We start from the raw sequence: 12397 nt of genomic DNA on the forward strand, positions 1-12397 counted from the left end.
AAATTTGAGCCTAAATTGCAAACACATTTTATGTTTGCTCATTTGGTGAGGAAAGGAAGTTATTTGTCATTTCCAGTGTTTTTTTCCCCCATCATGTTATTGTTTATATTGTTTCATATGATCTCTGCAGAATTCTGAAGTCCCCGTGGGGTGGAATATCATTTTGAGATAGATTATTTCTTGGCGCGGGGGAAGTAGACTGATGAGTAAAATATGATCATTTTCTTCTTTGGCCATGGGGTGTGTGTGTGTGCATGTGTGGTTTTCAACACACAACAAATACATTAAATTTAAGATAATGAGGCTTTTAAAAATGAAGAATACCCTTTTCAAAAGCAATCGTTATTAATATAATACTAGAAAGCCAAAATCCCTTCATGGTATTATTTTCCATGTTGATCTGTAAGCATTATGAGTTATATCTTATGAACACTGACTGTTTTGGGTTAGAAATCATTTGTTTTGAAGCATGTAAGGGTAAACAAACATTTCCATACTGAACTTGGTTTCTCTTTCACCAATTAGCTATTTTCTCTGCTTGCTGGCAATAATGTAACTTCACTCCCCTTTACTTCCATACCATGTTGAATTAAGCATACAAAAATTCTTTCGTTATTTATTTTCCACTTTCCAACTTTGTAAACATTCTGTATCTCACTTTTTAATTTTTAAAATGGTTTATTATTTTGTTACATCTCCCACAACCTGTCTTCCTTAGTTTCTTTCTTCTTTCTCTTTTCTTATCCCTCTTTCTCCTCCCCAAAGTAAAAATGTTAAAAAGTTTCAAACAACATACCAGCATCTAAGGTAAAAGTGAACCTCACTTCACTGACAAAACCTTCAATGTCATGCTAACAGTTTAAGAATCCTATCTTTAAAAGATTGTTTTTTGTTCACCTGCCCAGATTCTCCCCATTGAGCACTGCATGCATTCATTGAGTAATATCTAGTGTTTAGTAGATGTGTGAGGGGAGATACCTCTTTTTGATACCATAATTGATCAATTTACAAAATTACAATTTATAACTATAAATATAATCCAGAGGCAGCATAAGACAGCGTACTGAAATCTTTCTCTCCAATATTTATCTCCACCCTTTTATTTGGGTCTCGAGGACATTCACAAAATTGTATGTATGAGATAAGCTCACATACTGTAGAAAGTTGACCCTCTGTTCCCAGGCACAGAAAACCCAACAATTCTTATTATCAGCAATAACTTGATGCAAAGTATTATCAATCTCTGAGTCCAATGGAGTTCCTGATTAGCATGTCAATAGCTGTGTTTTCCCTTCATTGAAGGATTACATCATCCACTGCAGCCAATCTAAGTACCTTTAAGTACAGTTCTAAACCAATTTAAATCTCTGCTGACCTATCTTTCCCATAAATTGAATTTTTTCCCCTTTAATAGGTTCAAAATATAGATCTCTTAAAATTTTGTGAATCAGAAGTGGAGTCTGTCATGAGGATTCTGACAAAGAGTTCCCTTTTGCAATGGCAACAATTGTGTTAGATTATAATATCTAGATGCAACTTGTATGTTTGTGTATGTTGGCAGATTGGACTAATGTTAAAATATTATTTAAATCATAATATTTGCTATTGAAAAAACATGTTTAAGCTAGGAGTCTTGTGCAAATTAATTTTTGTTTTCCACTCATTGAAATGGCAGTTCTCAAAAATAATAGTCAACACAAAAATAAAATGTATCATGTAGTTAGTTGGCTGATGTCTGGCAGCTAGATGACAAAACTCAGTGATTACACTGGGACCTTAATTTTTACAATTTTGTTGTAAATTGTAAATGGACCAGTTTTTTTTACAATTTTGTTGTAAATTGTTGTAAATGGACCAGTTGGTGAACTGGAACGCATCCAACCTGCCAGGTCCTGAGCCCACAGGGCCTGAAGCTCTCGGGGTCAGGATCTTGCCCCAGAAGCTGAAGTGCCGCCTTTTCCGTGAAAACGTAGACGCCCCGAGACCAGCTCTGCCGCGCTCCCCTCCGGCTCTCCGCCGGAGGTGCCCGTGCAGGCTTCTGAGGCTGCGCGAGGAGATGATGGGAGCGAAGGAGAAGGGACTGAACCGCCCTCCTCCCCTTCCCCCCCCAGTGCCCCAGGGCGCTCCCCGCAGGCCCCCTGACGGCCGGCTCGGACCCGAGGCCACGGCGCCTTCCGACTTGGGAATTCCGTGGACCTGGGAAGCGCGATGGGCCCTGAGAAGTGGGATGTCAATAAAGTTTTTGTTAAAAAAAATATATATATATATATTTTTAAATATATTTTTAAATAAATATATTATTTAATTATATTTATATTATATTATATAAATATATATTTATATTAAATATAAATATATTATTTATATTAAAAAATATAATTATTGAGACGCAAACAGTATCTTACTCAGCACGTAATGAAGTAGAAGAGCTTAATTTATTAGAGATTAATAAAGTCTCTGGAAACATTCAAGAGTCACTAAACTCTTAAATCTAGTTTATAGGTCAGGGCATGATACTATTTATTCTTTAAGGAAGAAACGAATAAAATATCCATCCTAATAAATTACTACAACACTGAAATGGTAAAAGCTTAAGGTTTAAGAATACATTTCTAGGGCAGCCCTGGTGGCTCAGCGGTTAAGCGCCGCCTTCAGTCCAGGGTGTGATCCTGGAGACCCGGGATCGAGTCTCACGTCAGGCTCCCTGCATGGAGCCTGCTGCTCCCTCTGCCTGTGTCTCTGCTTCTCTCTTTCTCCCTCTATGTCTCTCATGAATAAATAAATAAATAATAAATTCTTAAAAAAAAAAAAAGAATACATTTCTAGAAGTTCCAATGACTTTCAATTTAATTTGGAACTAGTATTACAGATATTTTTTAATAATCAAATTATCCCAGAATCATCAGACTGGAATCATCTGAAGCATTGATTTTATATGCAGTATTATTTATAAAGGTCACTAAAAAGGAAAACAAGTTAAAACCACCTATTTTGGTATCTTCATAGGACCCTATGGATGTATGTATGAGTAATTACTTTTTTTTTTTTTTTTGTCTTTGTGTCTTCAGGGAAGTACACTGTGAAATGGTCTTTGTTAAAGTATCCACAGCTTCTGTTCCATAAGTCAAGAAGTTTTAACTGAAAATAAACATTATTTGTTATAATTTACTTTTTCTCTACTCGATAAAAATTAAGAGTCGGCTGTATATAATATCATTCAATTTGTAGGTTATTTTACTTTTCTGAGTTCCAAATTTCCTGTCCTCCTGCCAAATATTCGCATCCCTTTATTTTTTTTCTCCATTGGATATCTAAATTTACCACCTCTCTCCATGATAATTGAAGGAATTATGCACAGACACGGATTATCTCACCTTGCAAAATGTCCTAATCTTGACCACTGTACCTCCAACCAGCCAAAATAGCTGGCTTACTAAGATTCCTGCAGTATCCTAGGAATTGATGTCTAGTCTGGGATTTTCCCAGTATTATAATTACAATCAGTGGAACTCCTAATAGGCAGGCCGGGGATTGATTTTAAAACTGTATGAAGGCAGGCAGTATTATCTGTGGAGCACCAATGGCAGTCAGTCCATCATAGATATGAGGGATATTTATAACTAAGCAAACTAGGGCAGAATTGAGCATTAGAGAGCAGAGCACAGAGATCCAGCCACTACCAAGCCAGAGTGGGGTTGTACAATCAGTGGGGAGTTTGATTAGATGCAATTTAATGTCCTTTTCAATACTAAGATATTATTCTAAATAATGCAGTATGGTGACTGATATCTGCAAGCTCAAGGACCAGAACTGGCATAGGACCAAAACCATGTCAGCACATGGTTACTTAGCTCGGCACACAAAGTAAAAGATGGTGGTTAGGTGTATATATCAGGATGATACACCCTGTTAGTTTGGGTCAAGGTCTTTGGAGAAGTGAAGGAGAGATAATAAGGAGCAATGGGGGTGGGGGGAGGAGTGAGGGAAAGGGAGAGAGAGAAAGACACTAATATTGGCTATGATATAGGTAAATATGATGGAAACAGATGGTATTTGTTCTTATCATTTTTCAGTTTCTTTGAAACAAGCCAATTACATTTTGTTTCCACAGTCCACGAGGTTTTAGTTAAAATATCATTTGTGAGAGAAAATTATCTAAGCTATTGACATACATTTTTAAAGGGCAGCCATGCAATAAACAACTTTCTTTTAACTTTATTTTTCAAAAGAGGCCACTAAAACAATCTAAGAATATCATTAGCACTTTTCAACTACAAAAACATATCACCCTAAATCAAATTGCACTGATTTTTTGTTAAATCAGGACTGTTCTCTATATAAAAATTTATAGACACATAAAAAGTCATCCTTCTCTGTGGTTCCCTCCATTATATTATCTACTGTTATGAGTGAATATAATGTAATCAGGGTTGTAACTGAGAGCCTACATCCTGTGTTACCTTGGAAATGGCCATACTGCCATGTGCAGAGCCCCCTCTATAAAATCAAGCTGCATTGCTCATCAGAATTATCTCACAACAACATAAATTATGAATGAAGATGGAAGGACTGCCTTTAAGTATTCTGTGGTTAAACCCGCTCACAGGGAGCCTTTCAGACTCCTTTCAGTGTCTGGGGATGTCCATATTAATATACTTTTTTTTCCTCTCACATATCATGGTGTTTATTCAAATAATTGTGAAATATACACTAAATTTCCCATGATGTCCCAAACCTACAACAACAATAATGAAAACCCTAGTCCTTCATTTTGATGAGGCTGGTTTCACAGAAGCTATTCCAGATTTTCTCCCTGCTGCTGCATGCTAAGGGCATTGCTTGGTAATGGAGGGAATGCATTAAATAGGAGAGAAGCATCAAGGAAAATTTCAGCCTGTCACACTGAGCTCATTTTGACCCACTACACTTTCCCTCTGCATGAGAAGGGTACTTCTCAACCAAGGAAACCCAAAAGCCCATTTAATAATTATTTTGATGTATATACATTCCACCATTTACCTCTGCATGTGCCCACTGCCTTAAAATCATAAAGAGCTATTTTGGATTGAAAGACATATGGGACTATTCCATTAAGAAGAATATGGCAAATTTTCTCCCTGTAAAAAAGTAGAGGTATTACCCAAGGCCTACTTTTAGCAGCTGTGGTTGCAGACATTACTTTTAAAGAGTACTTGGCTTCAGCTGGATATGACCAAAGGAAAATGCTTTTAAATCAAGTAACAACAGGGTATAGTAATGTTGCTGATAGATCTTGAGGCACTGAAATTTTAAAATGTGGTAACGTTTTCAGGGCCATTGTAAAGTCTCTTATAACTCGGTGGCAGAAAGAATTTCACATCACAGATTGAAATTTTTAAGAGGTCAAATATAAGGTCAGATATGAAAGGGATACAAAATTTGACCAAATTGGGAAATGTAATCAATCTAGTTTGCTTCTCAAATATAAATTATTTTGGGGCTGCCTGGGTAGCTCAGTCAAAGCACCAACTCTCATTTTGGCTCTGGTCATGATCATGGGTCCTGGGATCAAGCCTCATGTCAGCACGGAGCCTGGATGGGATTCTCTCTCTCTCTCTCTCTCTGTCTCTCTCTGTCTCTTTCTCTCCCTCCCCCTCCCCCTCTCTCAAATAAATAAATGAAATATTTAAAAGGAAAAAAATATTTTTTTGAATATTCATGGAGTATCAGGATCATAAATAAGACTATTTTTCTTCCATCCTGCTGCTTGCCCTACCATATACTCAAAAATAAGATTAAAGCAAATGATGAAACATATAGGCATCTTAATTTTCTGTGTTAGCTATACTGGTCAATATGAATGTTTGATTGATTTTTGTGTCAATGAAAGTTATGTTGGGCACTACAATGTGTAAAATTTTTGTTAGGCCTATTTAATAGTACATATCATCTTGGGGCACTGGTTAAAACCAAATTCCTTTAGGGATTTGTCTGTTGCATGGTACTTATCCATACAAGATCTAATCTCCAATCCCATTGCAGTTCAGATTTATCTATTATTCACTTTAAAACTATGTATAAAATGGCACTTGTTAGTGATAGAGTCTAATTACTCTATAAATATTTGTGAATAAGTTCTTTCATAAAAAAAATCAGTCCTAAATAGAATGAGATTGCCTGCTCCATAAGCCTAGAAGACCTGATCATTGCAGCCTCCTATAGCTGATTGGGAGGAGTGTGCACTAAGTTGTACCAGAAATGGAGTCCACACCAGTATGTCCTGTGACATACTGTTTAACACTGCATAGTAATGCTTCCCAAAATTATGTCAGATACAGGAGCATTTTTGCTGGATGAGCTTTATCACTATAGCTATGCAGCAAGCAAGGTGACAAAAGGGTTTGGTAAAAAATAAACAGTAGTGTAAGAGTTTCAGTTTGGCAAAGATGGAAGAGTGGTAGTGACCTGTTGCACAACCATGTAAAAAGTTATCACTGCTGTACTATACACTTAAAAAGTTGAGGCAGTAAATATTATGTGCTTTTTACTACAATAAAACAATGAATACCAAAAGAGCACAGGCTTGGACAAATCTAAAGGCTGATAAATATCCAAGTACTCATTCATAGGTGGTATTATGAGTTGAAATGTGTTTCCTCAAAACCCACACATTGAAGCCTTACACCCCAGAACCTCAGAATGTGTCTCTATTGGAAGGTCTTTAAAGACGTGATTAAATGACAAGTGCCATTATGAGGAGAGGAAATTTGGGCACACAGTAGGGATATATGTATGTGTACATGAGGACATAGTGAGAAGGTGGCCATCTGCAAGCCAAGGAAAGAGGACTCAAAAAAATCAAGGCAACTTATAATACCCTGATCTTGGATTTTTAGCCTTTAGAACTGTGAACAAATAAATTCCTGTTTAACCCATAAATACACAAAAACAAATCATCAAATTAAGACTATGTTCTCAGATATTATTACTTCTATTTAGTAAATAATTTGCTATTGGTCAAGCAATCCACATCACATTGCTAAGAAGTAGGTACTACATTTTCTTATACAATAGCAGAATATAGAAGTGGGGAGGGTTTACATGTATTCCACTATAAAATTTGCTATAAACTTTTATAAAAGTTTTATAAAGGTTTATAAACTTTTAAGAAATTGTATAAAAAACGTGGAAAACTTTATAGATTATAACATAGGATATATATCACATGTTAACATAATATTGCATATTTAAATGGAAAATATAAAAAATATTTTTTCTTTATTCCCATCAGCTGAAGTTCTCTGATTATTTATAGTACATTTGAATGAGACAGCAGTATAAGCAACTGCAATATGCTCCATTTCTAGCTATTTCTGTAATTAGTAATTTCCAATGAATTAGGAAATGGGGTGATTCATCTGACCTTTCAAGCTCTAATTACAGGCAGTTTTTACAGACTATTGAACTTGTATGAACCCTTTTCTGGGACCTGCCTTCTGACTTTTTGTTTTGTTTTGTTTTAATGACTTAGACTGTCACTTAGAACTAGTGAGCTGTGATAATAGGTATAATAGAAAACAATGTACTACAGAACTTTGGTATATTCTGAGGTATTTCATGTATTTTTCAAACAAAAACTTATTCTTAAGAATTGAAATTTTCTAAATTGTTTGTTTTTAAAAGCATGAGGAATGAGTAATAAGATAGATGAAATGCAATATCACAAGGAAAGCTGGTGGCTATACATTTTTCAGTTGACTTTTTGTTTCTTTTTCACTCATCTTCTGAAAAAATTCCACTGTTCCTCAGTATTTTTGCCGTGTACATCCTCTTTCATTAAGTATTCTTTTCATCCTAATATATCTTGTAGTGCACTGGGTTAGTGAGAGACCATTTGGTTACGAGGGATGGATACCCTGTTAAGATAGTTCAATCACAGGAGGGGTGGTGAAGATTATGGGTTATCTCTTAGAAATCTAGGAAAAGTTGTATTTTTCTGTAGAGAATTGGCCAAGGAAGACCAATTGCTTAACATATCCATGTATCCATCTCTATAGACAATTTTGGATTTTGAGAAGCCTCTATCCTCTGCACCCACCCAGTGTGTCCATTTAAATATCCATTCCAGCCTCACTTAGACATCTCTGACTGGAAGTCCAAAATATCTTTCTCTATGTGTGCATGCTATATATTATAGGTCAAAGCTATTTAAGGCACAAAATTATTTTATTCAGGAAATAATTATGTTTTCTCACTCAGTGCCAAAGGGAAAATACAAGATTTGCAGGAAGTAAACTTTTAGTAAAGACTAAGTGTAAATAAGAAGTTATAAGAAACATCATATGGTTCAGAAAGAAAAGTATAGTATTTGTACCTCACTTCTTTTTACAGAGATTGTGAAAAGAAAATCATAAATTGGTGCATATACATGAAAAGTTAAAGGAAAAAATATAATTTCAGAGTTTTTTTTATATCATTTTATGTCTCTAAGCATAGAAACTTGGTGTAGAAGCCTATTTTTAGGGGAGACTATATGAGTAGCCATCTTGCTTTGAAATAGAAAGAAAGTTTTGGATTATTCTCGATGGAAAGGTTGAAGGCAATTGGTGTTCATTGCTCCAAATAGTAGAAATGGATTATTTTCCTTGTAGAATTGGAAGAAAAAATGGTTTTTCTTTTTGTTATAAAAATGTCTTTCCTCCTTTATTTCTTTATTTATTTCTAGGAAAAGCCATAGACTTGGGAAAATGGTATCTAAAAAGAATCAAGCGAAAGGCCATAGCCACTTGGTGGCAGACAGACATCACTAGAGTGGTTCTCAAATACTCAGAAAGATCCCTTAGACACAATAGCCTTGCATGAGTAGTACTCTGAAGAAAGAGGTCTACACTTAGGAGGAAGCAGAAGAGGTCAGAAGTTATAAAAGGCCCCAGGGTTTAAAATGATATTGTACTGTAATTAAAATGAAGCCACATATAACAGCTCGGAACTGGAGAAAAATTAAAGATGAGGAGAATATATTTGAAATTCCTCCACTATTATGATTCCATGGAAAAATGAGATCACAAAATTTTCCACAGCAACATAGATCTTAAATTAGAAGTATGAAACTTAACAACAACAACAACAAAACAAAAAAAAACAAATACCTTGAGGTATTGGGAAGACTAGTATTACATCAGTAATCTGAAAATACTCATTTTATTTTCTGGGTTACATTTTATCTATTTCATTCCTCTTGTTTTTGTAAAGCCGCTGTACTTCTTACCTTGAGATTTTGATTTTCTTTTAAAAAGAGGTTCATAGATATAATAGTCCAGTGGGCTACTTGGTGGCAAGTTAGTTACAGTGAACCTCCCCCTTCTGGAAGGTCCATTAGTACCTTCTTAGGTATATTTATTCTGAATATGAGTGCCTTATAACTGCAAAACCCCAGCCAGCATCATTATTTGAGAACTTATGGATGCTTGATCTACAATAACACAGCCAACTAGAAGATTCTCTTTACAGCAAAGGACGGGGCCCTGACCATGAAATCTACTCATTCTATCATATACCAAAACATCTTGATGTAGTTAACCTCATAGAGTGTTAGAGTAGCCTAATAAAGACTCAAGTGAAGTACCAGTGTGGAGGAAGTTCTCTGAACACATGGGGTACCATTTTTCAGGATGCAGCATATGTGTTAAACTAGAGACCACTGCCTTTTATCTCCAATAGAAAATGTTCACAGGTGTAAGAACCAAAGTATGAAAGCAATACTTGTCTTCAGCAGCTCCCAGTGACCCATCAAATACTTGTCCATCTCCACTACTCTGGTTCCGCATGGTTGGAATTCCATTGGAGAACTTTGTACCCCTCATGTCTACAGACCAGTAGGTGAGAAGAGGAGTCAACATCTTCCAAGGAAAATGACCTTTTTCAACAAAGGAAGGTGTCACTCTCTTATCCAGTGGGTTATAGAATACAGGGGATCCAGTTGATTGACATGCAGCAATCCTAACTTTGGAAGAGTATGAGTACTTGGGGCTCAGACCTCCCAGGAATAAGAGATTGGGTTAAATTAACATTTAAGCCATACAGATTGGCTGAATAGCTGAGAAATATTTAGCACTAGTAGTGGAGAAGGGAGAAAACTATATTTTGGTCTTGACACAAATTGCAGCAAGAATGACTACAGATGAGCTTATAAACATTGTTTTTACTATAAATTTCCTTCAGAATAAAAAGGGCCAGAAGAGCCTTAGAGTAGATACCTCTTGAATGTGCATGGAAATGGACTCTGTTGGCACAATGAGTAGACTGTGGCATCTCTGGAACCAAATCTTTCAGATATCCTTTAAGAGCACTGGCTGCAGAGAGCATAGAAGTCTGACAGCCCCAGAGCATTCACCAGAGATTTTCTCACTCCCCTATGTGCTCCCGACCAATAATAGAGTGCTACTGCACAGGTACTAGTGCTGGCCCATTCCTGTAGGACGCAGGATCCTCTAGGGGAATCTTGGTTTGAGCACTCTGCATCAGCCTGAAGAAATTTTCTGAGAGTAATCTTAAGCCCAAGATTTTTCTGGCCCATTCCTCCCTGCTCCCTTTCATTTCACAGATGTCAGAACTGCATTACTGCCAAAGGCTCTCTATGCCTACTTCTGATTCTTCCCCTTTATCCTTTGTAGACATTTTTCTTTTTTCAGTATATCTCTTACATGTTTAATTCCATCATAATGTTTGCTTCTTAGAAGACCATAGCTAACAAATTTATTTTCCCTTGGAATCTTTTAATACTTGAGTTTTAGTAGTTTTTCTGATCTCTTTCTGGGCATAGACCCCCCCTTTCTGCTCTTAGGGTTTTCAAATTTCTGGAGTGCCTGTCACAAGGATTCTTGGTCAAGATATAGTAAGGGGTATCCTATAGGAACTTTTCTCAAGAACCAAATCTTTACATAGGCTTTTTCTCCACCTTGCCCTCAGTCCTAACGATCTTTCAGAAGATATATGAATTGGAATAGGTTAGGAAAAACTCCAACTGCAGGGGTTTAAAACTAAAAATGATTTGTTTGTTGTATTCTAAACATCCACTATAGTAGTTAGGGGACAAGCTCCTGTAGTCACTCAAGGAGCCTGTAAAACATTCCAAGATTCTCTTAAACTGTGTAATCTGAAAACATTCCTCAGTTGCCAAGGCAGGAAGAGAGAGCTAGAAGGCCACAATTTTTTAATGTTAGTTGATTAGTGATACATTTCAGCTGATTAGTGACACATGCCACTTCATTTCAGAGAATATTGGATGGAATGAGGCCCTTGGCCATGCCTAACTGCACTAACTAGAACAGGTAGTTAGCAGCTGCAATGTTTGTTGAACACTGCTGTCTTTTCTGGAGAACTTAATAGTGCTGAGCAGATGCTTTTGAAAAACAAAGCCTGTAGCTATGTTTTTATGCTGTTAAAAATACTTTTCTGATGGAAAATATGCTTAGCTACTTGAATCATAGGAAGGGCAAAGGATACTAAAGAAATTATAAAATATATATTTGGTTAAATCCCAAAATCATAAACCAATATATACATAACAGGACATTATATTGGAATATGTAACTACGATACCAAGGGATAATAGATATCCAGTAGCAGTATGTGTGTGAAATGAGTTAGACTACCTAGATATCTTGAAAAAATATGAAAACAAACTGTTTACATGACTTCACACACTTTCCTTCTATTAAGGGTAAAATGTTTTATAGGATGTAACTTTAGAGATAGCTGGGTTATGATTCCCATTATATCCAAAGTGGAGTGAAGTTTGGGGTGAATAGTGGGTTTCACTTTACCTCAAGTGAGTGGAAAGAGTCTTCAACTTGGAGAATTTCATATTTCCTTTATTTAGGATATTGGAAGGATGGCTCCCTAACTCATGCCCACAGAATGATAAGGGTGAGAACTAAGTTTCTTCCTTTTTTAAAATTTATTTATTTATAAGAGAGAGAGAGCAGTGAGAGAGAGAGAGCGAGAGAGAGAATACAAGCAGGGGAACAGCAGGGAGAAAGAGAGGGAGAGGGAGAAGCAGGATCCCCACTGAGCAGACAGCCTGAGGTAGAGCTTGATCCCAGGACCCTGGGATTGTGACCTGAGCCAAAGGCAGATGCTTAGTCACCGTCTGAGCTACCCAGGCAACCCAAGAACCAGGTTTCTAAGTGCTTGGCAATGTGGTGAAGTAGAGCTAGATGCATTAAGTGGATGGGACATTACAGTCAACTCCTCCGAAGTGTTGTATTTTTCTCTCTTCTGTAATATTAGAACTTCCATCTAGGCACATACCCATCCAAAATAAAAAGACTATACATTTCAGGCAGCCCGGATGGCTCTTGCCTTCAGCCTGGGGCATGATCCTGGGGGCCCCGGGATTGAGTCCCCTGCAGGGACC

This window comes from Vulpes lagopus, chromosome 24 (genome assembly GCF_018345385.1).
Source record: "Vulpes lagopus strain Blue_001 chromosome 24, ASM1834538v1, whole genome shotgun sequence".
Taxonomy (NCBI): domain Eukaryota; kingdom Metazoa; phylum Chordata; class Mammalia; order Carnivora; family Canidae; genus Vulpes; species Vulpes lagopus.